This window comes from Microcaecilia unicolor, chromosome 1 (assembly GCF_901765095.1).
Source record: "Microcaecilia unicolor chromosome 1, aMicUni1.1, whole genome shotgun sequence".
NCBI classification, from domain to species: domain Eukaryota; kingdom Metazoa; phylum Chordata; class Amphibia; order Gymnophiona; family Siphonopidae; genus Microcaecilia; species Microcaecilia unicolor.
In genome coordinates, this window is record NC_044031.1 from 646,002,602 (window position 1) to 646,015,426 (window position 12,825).

Consider the following 12,825-nt stretch of genomic DNA (forward strand, 5'->3'; position numbering starts at 1 on the left):
AGCTTGCCGTCTGGTATCACTGCCTTCAGCTTTGTAATCTCTATCTCCACCTGCTGGTAGATGGACACAACCCACCAGTTCTTGGATTTATCTGCTGCATACGCTAAGGAAAGAGACAATTCATTAGTTTAAATAAACAAATGCGTAAACAGTCAAAAAGTGAAGCACTGAAACCACATCAGAAGCTGGAAGGACTCAAAGGAGGTAGCTAAGAAAGAGGGAAGAGGAGGAGGTGGTGTGTGTAATGTGTGTGCTGCACAAAGGAGGGCCTAGAACGCCATATCCTACAGGCTTGCCTGCTAATTTCCATATTCTGGAGGTCATGCTACGTCTGGGAAAGAGAAAGACATGTTTAACACCACATGTGCTCAGAAAGGAGCTTTTGCATATTTATTTATTTATAGCATTTATATCCCACAATTTCCCACCCACGGGCAGGCTCAATGTGGCTTACAACAGTCTGTAATAACATACATCAATTCAGCAAACAATCAATTTCATAGAAGTTAAAGAGAGAAAGGGTAATAGCAAAGAAAGGAAAAGGAGAAAGAGTAGTGGTGATCAATATGTCACTTTGACAGGTACAGTTCACTACTACTACTACTACTACTACTTCCTGAGCCCCTACGTCTTGCCCCATCCTTGGCCACCTTTAAATCTAGACTGAAAGCCCACCTCTTTAACATTGCTTTTGACTCGTAACCACTCGCCTCCACCTACCCTCCTCTCTTCCTTCCCGTTCACATTAATTGATTTGATTTGCTTACTTTATTTATTTTTTGTCTATTAGATTGTAAGCTATTTGAGCAGGGACTGTCTTTCTTCTATGTTTGTGCAGCGCTGCGTACGCCTTGTAGCGCTATAGAAATGCTAAATAGTAGTAGTAGTAGTAGCACTTTGACAGGTACAGTTCAGAAGTAAGAGATGTTAGGCGGGATTTGAGCGTAAGCTTTTCCAAGGTCTTGAGGTGTTTTTTTGAAGGTCGGGTGATCAGGAGTAAGTTTTACCAATTTAGGTAGACCAAAGAGGTTCTGCTGATATTTCTTGTTGTGAGCGCCAAGAGCACAGCCCATGTGCTAGAAGGATCTGAGCACAGGCCACGGTGACTTATCTGTAGCACACCAGGTCATGAAGGAACACTAGGCTATCACAGCATATTGCTGGGAAACACTGCTGTTAATATTATTGTGTTTGTTTTGAAAGATCAGAAATCCCTTCAGCCCTGCGGTCTTCTGATGACCCTGTAACACACTCCATGTATTAGAAGGGACTGGGAACCAGCTCTTTTTGTTACCCTGTTTCTGCTTCATGCACCAATGCCCAGAACACACACCAGAGAAACTGTCAGCAAGGGACTGGGATGTCACTTAGAGCAGATCCTCTTACCTCAAGTGAGGTTGAAACATCTTTCCACCTGGATGCTCAGACTCTAAGGGGACTGTCTATCAAGACATATTCTGAATTCAACAGTCAGCTGCATTTCAGAAGGACAACAGAGCCAAGCGACCCACACTGAAACAATAAGAGACACGAGGTTAAATACAAGATGAGCCAGTACTGGGTTTATACAGCAGGGTGCAAGACAGATGACAGAAAAATGTATTCAATGTGTATGTCCAACATTACTAAACAGTGCTATGTTCTTGATTTCAAAATAAAATGTTTTGTCTGAAAAAACTGAAAACAACCTTAACCTAGAAACTCACCCCCTGATATCTAGCTGGTGGCGGTGAGCATTTTGCTGCCTGCATTATATTTAATGCCAGGCCCTGTCTGAGCTTCAGCACTGAATATCTGGTTTTTTGGGGTTTATTTGAGCAGGCTAACACAGATGGTTAAGTTAATATTCAACGCTTGACTGCATAAGACAAATCACTTAAACATAGGGCTGTGATTTGAGCAGGGACTGTCTTTTCTTCATATTAAATTGTGAAGTGCTGCAGAAATGATATGTAGTAGTATGTAGCCCGAAGTGGTTTAGTTATGCAGTGAGGGACTGAATATCGGCACTTTTACTCGTTCCAAAAGTACAAAGACATGCGACACTCAAGGAAATTACGTGGAAATACTTTAAAAACAAACAGGAGGAAATATTTTTTTCACTCAACAATAGTTAAGCTCTGGAACTCTTTGCTGTTAACAGCGGTTAGCATATCTGGGTTTAAAAAGATTTGGACAAGTTCCTGGAGGAAAGGTCCACAGTCTGCTATTGAAACAGACATGGAGAAGCAACTTCTTTTCCTGTGATTTGTAGCATGGAGTGTTGCCATGATTTGGGATTCTGCCAGGTACTTGTGACCTGGCTTGGCCACTGTTGGAAACGGGATACTGGGCTAGATGGACCATTGGTCTGACCCAGTATGGCTACTCTTATGTTCTTATCATCATCATCATCTCTCTCCTGCCTTTCTTCCAAAGTACAGCTTTTTTTTATTTTAGCGCTTTCAAGTCTGTCCAAAATGCTTAATGATGAAGAAAACTGACCATTTTAGTAGCTGCTCTTTAGCCCAGTTTATATCCCTTCAAAGATACTGCACAAAGTACTCCAAAATACGGTCTCACTAGAAATGTATACAGAGCATCTCTCTCCTTTTTTCTGCTGGCCATTCCTCTCCTAGTACATCAAGCATTCTTCTAGCTTTTGCCACTGCTTGATTCAAATGTTTGGACACCCAGTCAATGAAATTGATCAGATTCCTGACAGGATCTATCCCTGGTAAAACATGCTGCCTCAGAACCTGAAATCCATATGAATTCAGAGACTGCACTAGCCTCTGTTTTAGCAGCAATTCCATTGATTTATTCACCATCATAGTCATACTAACTGGCCTTATGTTCCCAGCTTAATTACACCTGTCTCCAGTGTGCTGGGAGTTCCCCATATGCTAAAGAAGCATTCAATCAGTCAAAACACATGAGGATTGTGAAACATTGTAGGAAGACCTTAGGAAATTGGAAGACTGGACATCCAAATAGCAGATGAAATTTAATGTGGACAAATGCAAAGTGATGCACATTGGGTAGAATAATCCAAATCATAGTTACCTGATGCTAGGATCTGACTCAGCAGTCAGCACTCAAAAAAATGATCTAGGTGTCATTGAGGGGCATTTTCGAACGGGGACACCCATCTCTGAGGATGTCCCTGAGAAGGGGCAGGGTATCCCGTATTATCAAAACAAGATGGGCATCCATCTTTCGTTTCGATAATACAGTCGGGGATGACTAAATGTCAACATTTAGGTCGACCTAAGAGATGGTTGACCTCGGTTTTCGCCCATAATGGAAACCAAGGACGCCCATCTCAAAAACGACCAAATGCAAGCCCTTTGGTCGTGGGAGGAGCCAGCATTCGTAATGCACTGGTCCCCCTCACATGCCAGGACACCAACCGGGCACCCTAGGGGGCACTGGAGTGGACTTCACAAATTGCTCCCAGCTGCATAGCTTCCTTACCTTTGGTGCTGAGCCCCCCCAAAACCCACTCCCCACAACGGTACACCACTATCATAGCCCTAAGGGGTGAAGGGGGGCACCTACATGTGGGTACAGTGGATTTCAGGTGGGTTTTGGAGGGCTCACATTTACCACCACAAGTGTAACAGGTAGGGGGGATGGGCCTGGGTCCGCCTGCCTGAAGTGCACTGCACCCACTAAAAACTGCTCCAGGGACCTGCATACTGCTGTCATGGAGCTGGGTATGACATTTGAGGCTGGCATAGAGGCTGGCAAAATGTTTTTTTAATTTCTTTTTTTTGGGTGGGAGGGGGTTGGTGACCACTGGGAGAGTAAGGGGAGGTCATCTCCGATTCCCTCCGGTGGTCATCTGGTCAGTTCGGGCACCTTTTCGAGGCTTGGTCATGAAAAAAATTGGACCAAGTAAAGTCAGCCAAATGCTCGTCAGGGATGCCCTTCTTTTTTCCATTATCGGCCGAGGATGCCCAACTCTTAACCACGCCCCCGTCCCACCTTCGATATACTGCCGACATGCACCCGTGAACTTTGTTCGTCCCTGCGACGGAAAGCAGTTGAGAACGCCCAAAATCGGATTTCGATTATGCCGATTTGGGCGACCCTGAGAGAAGGACACCCATCTCCCGATTTGTGACGGAAGATGGGTGTCCGTCTCTTTCAATTACGCCGCTGATTGTACACTATACACTGAAATCTTCTGCCCAAATAGGAGGAAATATTTGTTCACTCAGAGAACAGTTAAGCTCTGGAACTCATTGCTGAAGGATGTAGTAGCAGGAGTTAGTGTATCTGAGCTTAAAAAAGGTTTGGAGAAGTTCCTGGAAGAAAAGTCCACAGTCTGTTACTGAGACAGACTTGTGGAAGACACTGCTTGCTTCAGGATTGGTAGCATGAAAACTCGCTACTATCTGGGTTTCTGCCAGGTACCTGCGCCCTGGATTGGCCACTGTTGGAAGCGGGATATTGGGCTAGACTGCCCACTGGTCTGACCCAATATGGCTATTCTTATGCCTGAACTGCCCCAAGTTTCCTGATATCCACAGAGGTATCCTGAATGGTCCCATTGCTTTACTACTTTTAGCTTAGTAATCTTCTCACAAACATTCCACTTCTATTTATGACAGTTTTCTGTGGTCCTACTCTAAACCCTTCCTCAACGAACACTGAACAAAAATATTTATTGAAAAAAAAAATGGAATTGCTTATCTGCCTTCATGGGTTCCTTCCCTTCATCTCTGAGTTATATAATGCTACTTCAGCATTTCCTCCGTGTTGGGTCTTTTTATTAGGTAAGATTTTCCATTGGTACATAAACGTCTGGACACTTTTGACTCGTGGTCTGCCTTGGTTACTTGGTACAGTCCCACCTCCACCTTGCTGTGTACTTTTAGCACAAAGTTTATACCACAGGAAAATACTAGATAGCTCCTCTGGTTACCAAGCGCCTATGATCTGGAATAATTTGCCTAGAGAAATTCTGTCTCAGAAATCCTATTTAAATTTTCGTCATCATTTCAAAACCTTTTTTCTTTGGCAAGACTTTTGCTTATGCATGTTCTTTGAAAGATGAGTATTTATATCTGAACTGTTTTAGTTGTAATAATTGTAGTTTCTGGTTTCTTTCAGCTTTTTTACTGTGATCTCCTTTGGGACCATATGGGGAGTTGGCGGAATATAAATGAACAGATTGTACTATATTGTATTTTATTTCACCATAAGAACTATTTTTATTTCCATTTGCATCTGTGCTGGCCTGATTGCTTCTAAAGATACTATATTGCCTGTTCTCATCTTTTTGTTGTAGCCTATACTTTATGGATGTTAACTGTTTTTCCTTATTTGTTCCGCTACTTCTTTGGAACACCACAGTAGCCTCTTTTCCCCCTTACCGTTTTTTACTTTCCTAACCAAAAGTTTTGTTGCTCTTACAACAGGCCATGGACAATTTTGTTTCAGTCTAGGAGCCAGAGTCCAAGACATCTCATTTCTTCTCCAACCCCCCCAATGCCCCGACCCAAGCTCAAGAGCAGGAGGGGCATCCTCTCAGAGATTTGCTACAACTCCTTTGGGGCTGCAATTTTGGATGCGGCACTAGGAGTGCTACTCCCACCTCCATCACACGGAGGTACATGGGAGAGGGGGCTGCTACACCACTAGGGCAGGTGGGGGGGGGGGGGGGGTTGGGTTTGTAACCAACTGGGCCACCAGGGATTTTTTCTTTGGTGTCGGGGGAAGGGGGTTAGGGGGGCTGGAGATCCACTGGATCTCTAGCTCCCTGTGCCCTTGTGTTGGAGGGGCTGGAGGTCTGCTGGACCTCCAACCCTCATGTCTCTGTTTGGGAGAAGGGTGTGGGTGCTTATGGTGGCTCTAGGTCACTAGGGCCTCAGCAATTGGGGAGTCCAAGGATTCGATGGACCTCTATCTCCTGTGTTTGACAGGTTCACCTGTCAAACTAGCGTGGGAGGATTGTGCCTAAGCGCATGCCCGGACACAATCCTCCCCCACTCCCCCCCCCCATGATCAATGCTAATGCCCAGGGTTGGAGAGTAGGCGTGCTTGCTATAATCAGTTAGCACTGCTACATTACCACATGCTGTTTAGCACAGAATAGCGCATGAGCCTTATCTCCTATAAAATGAGTGGCAGTAAGTGCACACATGCTAAGTTTATTTCATGGCTGCATGCTAATAATAGCAACATTAGCACAGTCATTAATTAAAAAAAAAAAATAGAAAAAGGCCATTTTTACTGGTGTGGGAAAAACCTGTGCAAGGACACACTATAGCTACTTTTTACCACAGCTTAGTAAAACGACCTTAAAGTTTGTACCCATGGAAAGAATCACTAGTGACTAAGATTTAAAGAAACCATGTTTTCGCAACTTGCTGCTCTAAATACTAGACTGTCCCTCTAGTTCTGTTTTAGTGTTAGGTTTATTCAATCTTATATTAATGATGCATGGAGGAATGGCCTAGTGGTTAGAGAGGTGGCCGTTTCTAATCCCACTGCTGCTCCTTGTGATTTATTTGTTACATTTGGATCCCACATTTTCCCACCTATTTGCAGGCTCAATGTGGCTTACATAGTACATCGCCAGTTTCGGTATGAACAAATACAAAGTGATATAGTAGTAGAGTAAAAGTTCATGTGTGACAGACACATTGGGGAATCATAAGGAGGTTAACTATGTCCAGTATGTGCTTTGATTTCGTTATGTTGCAGGGTTCAAGCGTTTAAGTTGAATCGTTAGGGTATGCCTTTTTGAACAGGTTAGTTTTTAGTAATTTCCGGAAGTTTAGGTGGTCATATGTTGTTTTCACGGCGATCGGTAATGCGTTCCATAGTAGTGTGCTTATATAGGAGAAGCTGGATTCACAAGTTGATTTGTATTTGAGGCTTCTGCAGCTTGGGTAGTGATTTAGGTATGTTCGTGTTGATCTTGTTGTGTTTCTGGTTGGTAGGTGTTGAAGAGATATGCTAGCCCTTGCTCTCAGTAAAATAGAGGCCAATGGCCCAGGCTAAGAGCTAGGCTTCTTAAAATCAAAATCATCTCTGATACAAAAGAGAGCTAGCTTGTAAAAATCAGAGATCACCTTTGACACAGTTACATTTCACTGTAGCAAGTGCTGAGCTGGCAAGGGAGGGGGGCATTTGCTCTGGGACTGGCACCTGCAAGACTTCATGAAAAAGAGTTGCTATGGTTATATAGAGATAGTACTGGGTCAGCTGCACCCCGGGTGAGAGCATCCAAAGGGGGGGCTAGGGAAAGGTTTGGGGAATATGCAAAGTCATCTCACAAGATGCGCTCTGAACTTATCTTGTTTATAGTTAAAACTTGAGAATATGTGACGTCATTCTGATCAACTGATAAGAACCAAGAGCCCTGGTGAAAAAGACTGGGGTCCATTGGAACCAATGGAGTCAGAATTGTATATAAGCAGCAGTCTGAGGGGTATTAGATCAGTGAGTGAAGGAGAAGGGAGAAGGAAGGCTACCAGAGAAGGCTGGAGAGAGAGACGTGTCATGAACTGCTGCTCAAACCATATGAATACCTGATTTGCCTGTACTGCTATTGGTGAGAGTGTAATAAACTATCTTATTATATCTACTGAATACTGGGTTCCTTTCTAATTACAGACCTAGCTACAGCTTAGTCTGTGCTGAACTGCCATGAGCAGATACAGGGTTGGGGTAATTAAGTATCTAGAGGGGCTATGCAGTTCCTTCCAGGTTAGTAGAAAGCCCATGCCGCTGCTGCCCAAATGGGTGAGACAGATCTAATTAATTTACAGTGTAACTCGGGGCTTCGCCGTATATAATTTTATGAACCAGGGTGCAGATTTTGATTGGAAGCCAATGCAGTTTTCCCCATAGGAGTTTGGCGCTTTTGAATCTCGTTTTTCCGAATATAAGCCTGGCTGCTGTATTTTGAACAGTTTGGAGTTTCTTTATGATTTGTTCTTTGCATCCCGCATAGATTCCGTTGCAATAGTCTAGATGGCTTAGTACCATAGATTGTACCAACTTGCGAAATATTTCCCTCGGGAAAAAAAGGTTTCCTTCGTTTGAGTTTCCACTTTGAGTGGAAAATTTTCTTTGTTGATGATTTCACTAGACTCTCTAGCGTGAGGTTTCAGTCGATTGTAACTCCGAGAATTTTCAGATTGTTTGAGATAGGTAGGGTGTAGTCTGGGGTGTTTATATTGGTGGGTTTGTTCGTGTTGTATTGGGATGAGAGGATGCGACAGTGTGTTTTTTCTGTGTTAAGTTTGAGTTGAAGTGCATTCGCCCACGAGTTCATGATGTTCAAGCCGAGTTTGATTTCGTTGGTGATTTCCATTAGATCATGTTTGTAAGGGATGTATAATGTGACATCGTCTGCGTAATTGGCTGGATAGGGCCTTGGCTAGTGGGGTCATCATTAGATTGAAAAGGCTCGGTGATAGTAGTGATCCTTAAGGTACTCCGCAGGCTGCTTTCTACGGTGAAGATATGTTCGAATTTGACTTCACTTGATATGTTCTAGTAATTAGGAAGCCCTTGATCCAGTTAAGTACACTACCACCTGTCCCTAAGTATTGTAGGATATTAGTATTTTGTGATTTACCATGTTGAATGCACTAGATATGTCGAATTGTAGGAGAAGTACATTTTTGCCTGTTGCAATTTCATGTTTGAATTTGGCTAATAGAGTGATTAGTACTGTTTCAGTGCTGTGGGATGAACGAAATTCTGATTGTGATTCGTGTAATATTGAGAAGTTGTTTATGTAGTTGGTAATTTGCTTGGTTACCAAGCTTTCCATCAGTTTGAGTGCCAGTGGGATAGATGCTACTGGACTGTAGTTGGTGATATCAGTTGTTTTTTTTCTTGGAATCTTTTGGTACTAGGGTGAGTAGGATGTTGCCATTATCCTTTGGGAAGAGACCACATTGGAGCATGTAGTTTAAGTGGGACGTGAGGTCTGCTCTGAAGCGATGGGGAGCGGATTTGAGTAGGTAACTGGGGCAGGTATCCAATTTGCAGTGAGTCTTGGAGACTTAACCCTCCATTGCCTCAGGTACAAACTTAGATTGTGAGCCCTCCTGGGCCACAAAAATATCCAGCGTACCTGAATGTAACTCACCTTGAGCTACTACAGAAAAAGGTGGGAGCAAAATCTAAATAAATAAATAAATGTTCTTGGCAAAGAAAATGCACACAAACTTTGTCACCATGTCTACTCATGAGTCATAATATAAGATTACTAAAGATAAATAGATGCTATAATCAGTGTCTATTTATCACTAACATATTTATGTTCTTCTAGTCCAACCCACAATTCCATTAAGGGTCAGAAGCATAATTTCTAACGCAGCATTTAACCTACCAGCCCACAGGGAAAGTTTAGAGGTTCACAGTGCTGCACCGCAGGGGCGGACTGACCATTCGGGCAACCGGACACTGCCCGAGGGCCCAGATCAGTGGGGGGGGGGGGGGGCAATGCTAACCTCCCACGTGACGCACGCACTGGCGCCTCTCTCTCTCGCTGACCAGCCACTCGACTATGTGAAGCATGCAATTCTCTTTCCCTCTCCCTTTAACTGGTGCTCCGCTCTGCTCCTGTCGCTGACCGCGACCGACGCTGCTGTTCCTCGCGGCGCCGATGCTTTCTCTCTCCGAGTCTCTCTCTCCCCCGCAGCCCCGCCTCTGCTGCCACTCGGCGCTTTACTGCTCCCACTTCCGCCTCCTGTCAGTCACCAATTGCCTCATCCCGTTTCTGCCGATCATGCTTTCTCTTTCTGTCCCCCACGGCCCCGCCTCTGCTGGCACTCGGCGCTCTGCAGCTGCTCCTACGTCCTACCTCTGTCTCCTAGCTGTCAGTCACCACCGACCACCCCCCCCCCCCCCCCGTTTCCTCGCGGCGTGCAGGAAGGAGGTTTAACAGGAGGTGAAGTGACATCAAAACGCTGAAACCAATTAGTTTAGACTGAGTTTTCCCTTACCCGTGGTGCTGTCATCCCCGTACACTCAAAACAAAGCAAACAAACCTATGAGCTGCTGCTGCATCTACGTTTCGCTCTTTATTGTTGGCGGCATTTTTATTTAATCTCACTTATATTTTGCCAGCTTGTGCAGCATACGATGTAGACAGAGGAAGCATAAAAACGAGATAACTTTTCATTCATAGGTATAGTAATTTGTTATAAATCTTATTAATCAGTGGTCAGTTGGAGGGGCTGGTTACAGGGACACCCTAGCATGTGTTACATTCGTGCAGAGATTTTTTTTTCTCCTGGTAATGGGCCACTAAACAGACAGACATCATGTTATGAGAATCAGGTGCTTAACATTCAAAGTTTCTATTTATTTATTTATGACAGTCATATCCCACATGAGCATTTGAAACCTTTTTTTTTTAACCTGTGCCTAGATGGTTTGTGGGAACTTGCTCCTTCTATTTTGAAGAATGCAGCAGTATATTATTGAAAATGCACTTAATATTGTTTATTACTATTATTTACTACTGGTTAATATACAGCAGAAGTTAACCAAGTCAACTTCATGCTTTGTTATATAATTTTTAATAGCATTTTTCTCAGTCATTACCCAAATACAAATAAAATTATAATGTTAATTATACAACTGTGTCTTCCTCTTATGGTAGCTTTTGTTAATTAAAGCCGTGTCAGAAAAACATTTGCAAGTGCGATTTTATTATGCAGGCAAACAATACACCACCAAAATACAAAATAGCAAGCAGCACAGTATTAGTCACCAAGTTTATATAAAGTTGATTATTTCAAGTGGAAAATAAATCTGTTGACTGCCTGCTATGTGAATATTCCATCACTGTTTAATTATTGCTACCAAGTATTACATATTTAGGGCACATGCCTTAAACATCGATTGTTTACATTTGTTTATCTAGACCTTACTTGCACATGGTATTGCTTATTAAACCAGAAGGCAAAACCAAAGTGTGGTTAAACAATTTGGTATAAACTGTGTTATTTATGGCTTTACTTGTTATGAAATGCTTTGAGTCCTACTGATCTGTACATCTGTTGTGTTATTTTGGCAGGTGGAAACAGTCAAGTGGGCTTATAGGGAGGGAGGGGAAAGGTTCTTGGGGTAAAAAAGTTTTTATTGTGCAATGTTGGATGGTTTACTGTTTTTTTCTTGATCTGTATGAAGCTTATCAACCAACATGTTTTGCTTTTAATAAAGATGATTAAAACATAAAAAATAAGTTTTGGATGTTACTGAATTCTATTATTCGGTCTCAGTGTATTTCCAGTTTTGGCACAGTATGAGCCATCACAAGAACAAAATATAAGAAAACCAATGGCTGCATTAGGGGTTATAGCCCATTTAGTTATGTTTCCACAAATGAGAGATCTGTTTGACAGAAAATATTGTTATTATTTTGACTTATAAACCACTTGTCCCTGAAACATGCTCAAACAAAAGAATAATCCATTTGTGTATCTAAAAGGTAAAAAGGGGCATAATCGAACAGGGCGCCCAAGTTTTCATGCGTCTGTTTTGTTCTTCTTTAACCGTCTGTAATGGCATTCTATATTTAAGGATATTGCATTGTATAGAACTTTTTATGACATCCTGGTTAGGAATGTGTTTCTTTTGTTTATTTGTATATTTTTAGAAAACTTAATAAATAAATTTGAACGTAATTAACTGCATTTTCATAATATACTACTGCATTCTTCAAAATAGAAGGAGCTAGTTGCCACAAACCATCTAGGCACAGGTAAAAAAAAGCTTTCAAATGCTCCCAGGTTTCAACCTAATACATGTTAAATGTGGGATATGACTGTCATAAATAAATAAATAGAAACTCTGAATGTTAAGCACCTGATTCGCATAACATGATATCTGTTTTATTTGTATTTGTTACTTTTGTATCTCACGTTTTCCCACCTATTTGCAGGCTCAATATGGCTTACATAGTACCATTAACGGCATTAACTGAATCCGGTGTGAACAATACAAGGTGATATTGTAATAGAGTGAGGTACATGTAAGGTAGGTACAGTTGGGGGGAAAATTAGAGAGGGGGAGGAAGAGTCTGGTAGTGTCCATTACGGTCTTTGGCTACAATTGTGTCACAGCTATCCAGGTATTTTTATGTTGGGTCGGTGTGGTATGCTCTTCTGAACAGGTCTGTCTTTAGTGCTTTCCGGAAGTTTAGATGGTCGAACATAGTTTTTACTGCTTTTGGTAGTGCGTTCCATAGTTGCGCACTTAAGTAGGAAAAGCTGGATGCATAGGTAGCTTTATATTTGAGTCCTTTGTTGTTTGGGTAGTGGAGGTTTAGATATGATCGTGCAGACTGTGTGGTGTTTCTGGTTGGCAGGTCGATGAGGTCTGTCATGTATCCCGGTGCTGCGCTGTAAATTATTTTATGAACAGTCGTGCAGATTTTGAAAGTGATATGTTCTTTGATTGGTAGGCAATGCAGTTTTTTTCGGAGTGGCCCATTACCAGGAGAAAAAAATCTCTGCATGAATGTAACACATTAAGATTTATAACACATTACTATACCTATGAATGAAAGTTATCCCGTTTTTATGCTTCCTCTGTGTACATCGTATGCTGCACAAGCTGGCAAAATATTAGTGAGATTAAATAAAAATGCTGCCAACAATAAAGAACGACAACGTAGATGCAGCAGCTCATAGGTTTGTTTGCTTTGTTTTGAGTGTACGGGGATGACAGCACCACGGGTAAGGAAAAACTCAGATTAACCTAATTGGTTTCAGCGTTTTGACGTCACTTCACCTCCTGTCTGTTGAACCTCCTTGGTCCTTCCTGCACGCCGCGAGGAAACGGGGGGGGGGGGGGTTGGGG

The 12,825-nt window shown here is 42.6% G+C and overlaps 1 protein-coding gene across 5 annotated transcripts in view; it reads right to left on the reverse strand.

Moving 5' to 3' along the window:
- VPS37C (VPS37C subunit of ESCRT-I) overlaps positions 1 to 12,825 on the reverse strand; it is a 50,556-nt gene that overhangs the window by 37,106 nt on the left and 625 nt on the right. Inside the window, exons 1-2 of one of the 5 annotated variants that reach the window (XM_030222334.1) lie at positions 12,724 to 12,790; positions 1,387 to 1,512 (exon numbers count right to left, since the gene is read on the reverse strand). The gene's annotated coding sequence lies outside the window, so the exon portion shown is untranslated. Of the gene's footprint in view, positions 1 to 1,333; positions 1,513 to 9,343; positions 9,406 to 9,464; positions 9,678 to 12,723; positions 12,791 to 12,825 lie in introns of those variants that run through there. The other 4 variants (XM_030222324.1, XM_030222316.1, XM_030222352.1 and 1 more) reach the window with 4 other exon arrangements.